The sequence below is a fragment of the Saccostrea echinata genome, unplaced genomic scaffold (genome assembly GCF_033153115.1).
Source record: "Saccostrea echinata isolate AGI-Se365-2 ecotype Australia unplaced genomic scaffold, CSIRO_AGI_Sech_v1 ptg000052l, whole genome shotgun sequence".
NCBI lineage: Eukaryota > Metazoa > Mollusca > Bivalvia > Ostreida > Ostreidae > Saccostrea > Saccostrea echinata.
This window is the reverse complement of record NW_026889801.1, coordinates 11923601-11934845: the sequence shown is the minus strand read 5'-3', so window position 1 is coordinate 11934845 and position 11245 is coordinate 11923601.

Genomic DNA, 11245 nt, shown 5'->3' with positions numbered 1-11245 from the left:
CATACATATCATACTGTACTCTTACTATAAATAAGGACAATTTTTATTCGCGAATCGCCAATTTAAGATCTATCCGAGACTAGTTCTTGCAAACGATCAGCCATTAAAAAAAGAAATTACGTGATAAAGAAATTAGTGAGCGGCGATAAATATTTGCGAGTAAAAGAAGCACGTAAAATCTCGCAAACAAATAAGAATTGGTTTGCATGAATTGAAACATTACTGTTTAAAAGGGAGGAGTTAACGATGGAAAAGCGGAAGTTATCACGTTTGTCATATAATAACATGGTTATAGAAAAATACCAGGACGGACAATTTAGCTTCGTTCTAAACTTGATTTGTCCCTTAAGTTCACAATACTGTTTAATCCATTGGGAATGAAAACTACTTCGTAATAAGCATATATTCATGCTAAGCGTGTTTAATATCAACGTGTTTTACTGTAGTTTAGTTGCTGATTCGTCATAAACTCTATAGTAAGTTAAAACAGATGTTGTAGTTTTATAATGTCCTTTATTTCAAGCTCAATGAGATATACATGAAATATATGGAGATAACGAACAGCATTCAAGCTCAAAAGTCCATTAACAATATAAAATAGGAGCAGAGCAAACACGGACCTCCAAAACATCAGAGGTGGGATCAGGTGCCATGGAGGAGTGATCAACCCCTGCCGACCGGTCACACCTGTCGTGTGCTCCTTGTCATAATCGGGAAATAACGGAAAAAATCCGTCGACAATTCAGTGTGTAAAAAAAATTGCCTAACAATTAGTATGAAAAACGTAGATTTTTTAAAAATAAATTCTGCTTCATAATTATAAAAATTCTAAAGCAGGTAACAAATAAGCCCAAATAGTGCCACTTAGATTTCGAACAGATAGTTTGATGGCCTCTTATTCATAAACTTATTCATAATTTTACTGAGAAACTCCAACTTCTTGTAAATATTTATATGGAGATGTCAACTATTATATCACCCAGGAATAAGAAAATGAATTAATTCGCGATATTAAACTGTTCAAATGCATTTAACTGCACCAAAAGTATTAAACAATAGAAGAACTTAACAATGCATTATTTTTTATCGCTACACACGTTGTACACGAGTAGCTGATTACAATGCACTTGACGAGATGACGTCATCATAGAAAAAGTAACGCATTTAATAAGCAATAGGTGGCTGATTAAGTGATTTTTTTTCAAAGTGCTATTTAATATTTACGCACTATGATGTAAACGTGTTGAGGCAAATAGAACTCGGCATGATACATAGCAGACATGCATAAAAAAAATTGGAGAAGTTGTAGCTGGATGTACATGTGTCAGAAGTCGAAATGTCCTTCAACCAATCTTGCCGACGATACTAATTTAAATTTATCTGGTTTTTATTTTTATTATATTTTTTGTAATTTAGTGCAATATCTTTCTAAGATTTTGGAAATTTGAATTAATATTAATTTTCATGTATTGCTCGGGTCACTGTGGTTCATTTACACCAAGAAATTGTTTTCAACTGCCAAAGTATTGTGATGTTAAAAATAGTCAAACAATGACTATGTGAATACTCTTGATCTGATGTTTCAGGGAAAAAATATACTTTGAAAAATAAAGCAACATGTTTTCTATATATCAAAATACTCAAGGAGTCATTTATGCACTTTATCTATTGCTAGTCATAAAACAATGCAGTAACATTTTAAAAGTCTTTGAGATGATTTTTTTGCCTTCTTTGTATAATTCACTTAACCACAACTGGTTACAAGTGTATAAATGGTAGCTGAATATTTCTGCACTTACATGTACTGTTCATTCGTCTCGAAGGTCAAATTCACTTATCAATAATCAGACGAGGAAGTGGATATTACCCTTCTCATTCTTTTGAAATGCACTGTACAAAAATTAATGCATGGAATTTTGAATTACAAAGGTTTTATTTTGGTTTTTTAAATGACAAGACTAAAGGTAAGTAGAAATTTACTGTTTTGTTTAAATGAAATCCCGTTTCTTTGAAATATCCTATTAATACAATTGTGTATATCAAAAAAAAAAATACAAAAATACAAAAATACAAAAATAAACAAAAACATTAAAACCTGAATAAGCATGCAATAATCTTAAAAGTTTTCTAAATGGTTTTGGGGGCTTTTCCAAATCATTTGTCATGTTCAGTAAGTCAATTTAGATTTACTTGCATTCACTCTAGTAATTAATATACTCAGAAAAAACGGAAAGGTTTTATTAATCATTTATTATTTGTTCACAATTTGTATTTCTTACGCATAGATTTATTACATTGAAAACTGTTCGTCATCTAATCCTTTTACTTTTTCGATTTCCTTCCAAAACGAGTTGTATCTCCTCGCATGAACAAGTAGTCTTAAGTTTGTAATTTGACATCTCTTCCTTACATTTAGTAACGTTCCAAATAATTAAAACAGAATTTCATAAAATGCCAATTCTTTTTCTTATCTTAAGGAAGAGATTGCAAGGGTCCATGAAAAAAATCCGCTCTATGAATTTTTCTCATTTTTACATATAATTTGCCTTACGTTAATGGTATCATAATATGAAAATGTCAACCATGGTCATCAGGGTTATAAGGAAGATATGGTTGCCATGGTAACCACCGTTTTTCAATATTTTGATATTTATGTAGTGAAATTTTAAGTATGCCATACAGATATCAAAATTGAAACAAATTAAATAATTTTCACCAGATATTAAATAATATGCTTTTTATTCATTGAAAATAAAAATTATATCAGAAACTATTGATAGATATAGTAATGCCACAGTTGCTTTGGGGAGTAGTCATTGTAAATTTGCAGTTATATTTTCACCCCAGGAGCAGTTTTCAACGTCTTGACAAAACATTGTCCAATGAATTTTCCTAAAATTGATATATTTTGTAACAATTATTATAAGTGACTTATGGTTAAAATATGAAGTGGGGTCATCACATTCTTTTTTAAGCTACACGCATTTCAATACCACCCCCCCCCCTTCCTAAAATATTAAAAGTTTTCATAAATTTTAATCTGATGGTTTGTTGCTGAACCTTTAAAGTGCATAATCTGTTAAAAGACTATAAAAAAAAAAAAACAATACGTACAGATTAATAAAATATTTTTTTTCTGAAAATCTTGTGGTGGTTGCTCATTTTATACGTAGAGCAGAATGATATAAGTATCATGTACACAAAAAACAACAGTATGCACATTTTTTTTTCCATCTCCAAAATATTCATTCCGTTATTATTTCAATATAAATATATACATTCTAAACCAGTGCACAGTGGTCCAAGGGCCAAATTGTTCATGCTCTGAACACTGCACTGTGACTTGGAATCGGAAAGGGGGGTGGGGGGGGGGGTAGTCACTTGAACACATTGAATGAGTAGATTATTTCAGAGAACTATACCGTATATAAAATAATTCTAGCTTTTATCTTATTTGACAAATTTTATTGATTTGCTATGAAATATTTACATTTGCAAATATTTTTCCTACACATTCATTGCAAGTTAGAAAACAGTTCATTTTCTCATGAACTAGGTAAGCCTACATATCTCCATTGTGACGTCAAAATACCACACTTGACGTCAAAACTACAGGCCTAGTGCAAACTGTTTTGTTTCCAAAATAATGGTTGAATGACTGTTATAAATTTGCGCTTCATGATCACGCGGTTCATGAAATATGCTGAGGTGAAGCGTCTTTGTTCATGTCCTCGTGAATTTTCAAAAATTAAATTAATTTTTCAAATATATTACCTTGAGCATGATGAGTTGAAATTTTTTTTTTAAATTTATATAACGTTATGCTCAAAATAATTTTCTTTCTCAGATATGCCTGGTACCTCCGTAGTTCCTCGATTGTCAGAGTTAGCCTTCTTACATGCGTATTTATTGATAGATTTGTGAAAACCTTTCTGTTCTTTTCATCAGAAGTGTGTCGAGTTTCAATTCTTTTACCAAATACGACGCATAAAACAATTTACTACAACAAATGTTTACGCAATATATGTGTCGATGATTCAATGTTTACAATGTACATGGTCGATGTTAATGTTGAAAATGCTAGAGAAGATCTTACAGAGGAAAACAATTTCCTCTGCGATATTTTTTAAAAATACTTTCATGTCCAGCATGCAACCTGAAACTGGTCTGTACACGTATATATGAAAATCACATTCGTTTATGCTTCCATATACGCCTATATTCATTATAATCACTGAGAAAATCACACCGTCTGAAGCTTTTAGGAAATGATTGTCTATTCATAGATGTAAACCCTATAATAAAAAACACGATCTCAAATAAAATTCTAGTATTTTAATTAAAACTAGAGGACGTAAAGATCCAAGTATGAATTAAATTTATTCATGAAACAGATTACAGCGTTCAGAACTACGACAAAGGCTAGACGTGTCAAAACGAAAAAAAAACACATGGATAAAAAAAAAATCTGCGTCGACGCTCACCAACACTCTGCAACATCACATCTTAGGGCCTATCTTATTCTTTCTCCGTTTAAAAAATATTGCCACGAAAACCTTTTATCATGGGCGTAATCATAATCACGCTTCTTATTCCGGAAATGGTTACCGTAAATGTTCTTTTTTTAAACATCACATGAGTCGATCACGTGACGCCATGCAATGCTCAAGTAAATTTCTTTTACTTCTATTCCGTTTGTATCTTTATATATCAGATGTGTTAGTTCTTTTCTTACCTTGGGGAAGAAACTGAACGGTGCAGTAGGAGACAAAGCCTTAGTAGAAATTTAGCATGGTTATCTTTTTACACACATGTACTAGCTATGAGGACAATATCAAGCTAAGTATACTGTTTTCTATGACAATAACTAATACCCTAGGCACAGCTGGGCAAATACGAGGAGTGATCAAAAGGTTCGCGAACTATCTCTATATTTAAAAAACCACAATTCATATCGGAATGAAATTTGTCACACATATAGTCATACATATGTTCTATAAATAGCAGATGTTAAATAATGTTTTGCTCCGTGTTTGTGACGTCACAATGTGAAAATGACGTCAGTATGTAGGTCACTTGTAACAAAAAACGGCTGATTCAGTCGTACTCGAGCAACGAACAGTTGTAAAGTTTAACGTATATCTCTAAAATTCTTTTGCAGTAGAATATGATAATTTGTACAAGGTTTATGCAGACAAAATACTTACCAGAAGTTTAATCATTAATTGGATTAAATGTTTTAGTGAAGGCAGGGAGATGCTTAAAAATGATGTTTGTTCTGTTGACCAGCGAAAGCAAGCCGGTAAAAATATGTGTTCTTAGTTGAGCAATTTGTTTTGAAAGATCGCCAAGTTACAGTAAGAAAAATAGTTGAATATCTGAGCAATAATATAATTATTAAATCCCTAAAATATCGCTTACTTTAGACTTTAAACATATGAGATATGAAGAAAAGAAGGCGCCCATACTTTTTCCACATTGGATAAACGACGCTCTCGAGACAGAGGACTCGGGCTGTGATGGTCACCATGCTAATTCTGGAAAGGGATATCCTTATCCACCCATCCTATTGCAGATATTTGGCCATTTCTGACAGATGGTCTGTTCTTGTTATAAAAAATTACTTGCAGGGGAAGAAATATAAGACTCGGAAAAATCTCTTAGCTTCTGTGAACAGACCGCTACGAAGCATGTCACGTGACCACCTGGATCACGTGATTCTTGCATGGGCAGAACAATGGCAGATGTGCATTAAAATCGGAGAGGACTACTTTAAAAAATAATAAACACTGAACTCTCATTTTATTTCTTTTAAGGAAGTTATTCAATTAGTTCGCGAACTTTTTGATCACCCCTCGTATCTGCCATCGATGGTAGGGGGACAATAAACTTACTGTTGTCCGAATAGTCAGTAAAATAGGTGTTTTATTATACCGAAGCAAACTTTTCTTGTGTCGCGTCACAATCCGGATGAAACCAGAAGACTTCTTTTACTGGAATGCTGAGGATGAATAGTTCGATAACTTTTTCACCAGGGGCGAATAGCTAGGGACTGTTTAGAAAAAATAGCAGGTTCTTATATAGAAGAAATCCACAGAGGTATAATGAAGTTTACTATAGTTTCAATTTTCTTCACTATAGTGAATCAATGTTTTTACTCTAATGAATTAAAGTTTTTTACTGTAATAATAAATTTCAAACTATTTTAATTTATTTTTTCCTCGTCGTACATGCAACTTTTGGATATTAAAAGTAAATATCACTTCTATTTTCACACATAATTTTTAAACTACATTATCTGTATTTCATAAATGAGATATTAAGATCCTTAATCTAAAAATAGTGTTCTTGAGTAAAGTTCCATAGTACATCAAAGTATTAAAGTGATTGCTATATTTATTATATATAGTAAACTATAGTTAACTATAGTAAATTTTTGTTAGGGAGTGTTTATCTAGACAAGTCTTTTTTTAATGCTAGAAGTAATAACCATAGTTTCATAGACATTGTTCTTATTCCAAGCAAATGTTCCTACGTGTACAGCAAAGAGGAATTGTCAATGGTATTTCATTTATTCTCTTCCTTACATTATAAAATTCCAAATCGTTGATGATGCAATGCAATTATATGTAAGTCGTTTTTCTTTCATGTGCAGTCCCCTCTCTTTCTGTAGGTAATAGGTCAGGTATTGCCCTTTAAGTAAGTCTCATCTTCAGGTCTAAAGAAAATCTCATAAGAATATTTCTGAGTTCACAAAGTAATGTTTATATACGCATGGTATTTCTTAAAAGTCCATCACTATAGTTAATCATATTATAAAAGAGAAATTATCATTTCTCATATACATTTGAAGGAAAAGGGAATAAAAGCACGACGCAGGTATATTAACGCAGCACCCACATCATTTTTCAGAACCCTCATCCTTTTTTGACATTAAAGATTCATAAATCAAAAAGTCACTATTATTATACATTGTATAGACTCAATGAGTCTTAGGCTAAAAGAAGCACTACAATACGACGTCATCAGGTGACGTATATATATAAATAGAAAAATATTCCTTAATGAAAAAATGAAAAAGTTCAACACTAACCTGGGGATAATTTACTTCTGTTTGTAAAAATAATTAGGTAAAAACATCTCAGGATAATGAAAAGTTCTGCTGGATCTTACTCTCTTGTCACAGAAATATTCCACACTTTCGCATGAAACCTAGCCAAAATTTTTCCAAGTTGTACGTAAGATCGAAGAATTTTCATTAATTAATGTTAACCACGCTATTTTAGCAGCACTTTCCAAGTTCTATGGAACACAAGCTCTCGATATCGACAAAAATTATTTTTCAAAATAATGCGGTGTTCAATTTTTGCATCTCCGTTCTTGAAGACGACAGAGAAAAGACTTATCGGGATTTCAAAACATTTTCTGTCTTTATTATAAGACAAAATGATGACAATAAATCAGGATACCTGACTCTTAAACTTTATTTCCTTATAAATCACACGGGATATTCACTGTATATGATTTTAAAGTCCCATTTTATACATTTGTTAACATGCATTCTCGTCTTGTTTCATTTTCAAAAGGAAAATATTTGATCAAAAGCTATGACGTAATGGGTTAGGTATTTTAACTAGTTATTTTGACAAATACTAGAACTTCGTTATTTTTACCATCAAAAAATGTCAAAATTAAGTTTATATTATGTTTTGCATGTTTTAATTCATCTATCTTCTATTTGAAAAAGGCCTGGAATGGATTTAATGTATCAGATGTATGTTAAAATGATTAAGGGGCAATATGAAAACTATTTATCCTTTTGTGTTAAATAATCCAGAAGTGAAAAAAGAATTAGATAGAATATACAATCTGCACGTATTGGTCCCATCTGACAAAGCAGGTAACAACATTGTCATTGTTTTTAAGGCTCATTATTTTAATTGTATTTTAGAAATGGAATTTAATTCTACAAGTGGCAATCTAACTTATACCCATAGCTCCCTTTCTAAGAAGGAAATTCTTCAAAATCATATCTCAGTTTTCAATATTTTAAATATTCCCAACAATCAAAATGAATTTAAATTAACATATTTATACTGGATTTTGAAACTTCATAAAAATCCTTACAAACAAAGATATATAGCGGGTTCCAGTAAATGTTCTACCCAGCCTCTTTCTTTACTTTTCACGAAAATATTAACAGCTGTAAAATGGAAATTCAGGAGTACTGTGCAACAATGTATTCGAGAAGTTGTGTAAATCGGATGTGGATACTTAAAAATACCAATGAACTTCTCGAAAATTTGAAATCACAGAATCAATAACATTAAAACTTACGACTTTTCAACTCTGTATACAGCCATTCCCCACGATAAATTAAAGTCCGGTTTTTTTTTTTTTACATCAATGACAGCTGCTTTTTCAATAAAAATGGAAGTCGTAAATTTATTAACCTTGTCATTGATTATTTGCAAAATTATTTGTTATAATATATTCTGATTGTACACACAAGTACTCTGAAGTTGACATTAAAAAGATGCTTGAGTTTCTGATTGACAAAATCTACATGTATGTGGTTTTTGGAGACTAGGTCTTCCAACAATCTGTTGGAATTCCCATGGGTACCCACTGTGCCCCGTTGAAGGCAGACCAGTTTTTGTATTCCTATGAAGCAGATTTTATTCAAAATCTTATACTTGAAAAAAAGACATCTTTTGCTGTGGACTTCAACTCAACATTTAGATATATTGACTACGTATTATCAATTAACAATAGTCATTTCCATGCATATGCTGACACGATATATCTCAGTGGGCTTTAAATAAAAGGTACCACAGAGTCTTACATATCTGTTTCATATTTGGATATTTTACAAGAAAAAGACGTTAATGGTAATCTAACAACAAAACTTTATAACTAACGTCAACTTTTCCATCGTCAACTCCCTTTACTTATGCAGCAATATACCCTTAACACCTGAATATGGGGAGTATATCTCTCAGTTTATTTGATACGCAAGAGGATGCTCTACGTGTGAAAAATTTCTAAAAATAGTTCAGTTATTAACAAACAAATTGATGAAACAGGAATATCTCAAGAAAGTCTCGTTTAAAGTCATCATTTCGTAGGTTCTGTGGTCGATACAATGACCATGTCAGCAAATTCAATCTATCATAAAGTCATCTGCTGACTGAGGTTTTTCATAGTTAGGCTATTATTTACGCACTGAATTTTAGTTATTATCCGATCATGAAAGGAGCACACGGCGGGTATGACAGGTCGGCAGGGGATGCTCACTTCTCCATGGCACCTGATGCAATCTCTGGTGCTCTTGGGGGTTCATGTTTGCTCTGTTCCCGATTTGTATTGTTTTAATGGACTGAGCTTGAATACTGTTCATTATCTCAATATTTCATACCAGGACTTTAATTTTTTTTAAATATAAATATTAAGAAATCTTTTCTCAAAAATACACCTCTTATAGCTTACTATGCTGTCATATTGGCAAGTTAAAATATCTGAGTGTAGCCTTAATATAATTTTATCCTAAAGTCAATTTTAGGATAAAAGACCAGAGGCAACCAGGCATTCAGAGTAAATTTCATTTTTTTTTTCTCTTCATACTTTGTTTTAGTTGTTTCATTTAGTGCTTCAATTGTTAAATGATATATAGTGTAAAAAGCATGTGCTACACAGCACAAATAAGGCTACAAAAAGGAGGCGGGGCCTAATTTTTACGGGAAATATTAACTTTGTCATCACACAAAACTAACAATCCTTAAAAATAGCACAGAATGAAGTGATTTGCGATTTTAAATTGTAGTACATAATAAAACTACATCAAAACGTACTATAACATGCGTTTTTGTCGTTAGTTAATTCCCCCATAGCAAGTTTAAGCAAGTCACTGATGGCATGACTTGTCAATATGACGTCATTCCGTAAAAATTTTCGCAGTTTGTATGCAGTGAGAGGCAGATCAAGTAATATTTTCACAACGAAGAAACTTATTTTATTATTCACTAAAATATTATTTGCAGATTTTTAAGAGGTCATTAATTTGGATGCAATGTCCTTTTTATGATTTTGTTTTCCGTACAATTCCTAATTATCTGATACTGTCGTATATTTGTATGCAGGTACAATGGGGGATAAGGGTCTTAATAAATCAATCTAGTGCAAGGGCATACCCTCAGTGGATCATAATAAGTTTAAAATCATGAACTCTAGAAGTATTAAGCCATTTGAAAAGGGCTGCGACCCTTTTGAAATCTTGAAACTGAATAACTTATTTCAATATTTAATGAAGCTGACCAGCAAAAAAATTATATGCGTTCATACAAATATGATTTTAACAATGAAATAGTAGAATCTTTGTAAGATCGCAGCACTTTTCACAAACTATAATGATTGTTGAAACTATTTAAAAATCAGAAATCGAATTTTAATTTGGTTATGCCCTTGCACTATTGAAATGTATAGGTGACCTCAATACTGCAAGTATATGTCCTTAAATCACGTGACTTCGCATCACGTGACTAGTCTAAATAGAAAATCTAATCGTCCTAAATATGTAGTTAATAATCATAATTACATTTGTCCGATATTAGTAAATTTTTAAAATGAATCGCCATCCTGAAAAAAAAGAATATATGTTGTATCATAAAAAGTCGCCGATATTTCCATTCGCACCTTAACTGTGCTGTGTACATTGAAAGCATCACGCATCACTTTAAATTTCATTTCAAGCTAATAAATGTTGGAGTATCTAGATTAGTCTAGATTAAATGAAAAAAAATATTTTTATTCTTGTACTTTTATGGGGTAAAATTGTCAACTATTTACAAAACCGTTTCTAACATTTCAAAGAACCTTGTGTCTCATTTAGATGCATGAAATGAAAATTGTTCTTGAACGATTTTAATTTCAAGCTTCATTCTGAGACTTTTGATTAAATAATGATTTTAAGAGTAATTGTTCCTGGCCAACGAGCGGATATCCTTAATGCAGCATATTCTGTAAATAGTGGTTTATTTTCTAAAGAAATTAACGTTGATTTAGAAATTCTTCTTTATTTCTAATCTTTATTTTATTTCCGTAACATATTTACTTTTGATGAAAAATTCGTTATTAGCATAAAACTCATTTACAAAACAGAAATTACAAATATACCGACACATATAGAAAAACCTTTAATTCTTTTGCTGCTTTCATACCTTGACACTAAGCATCTCTCTTCGATGCT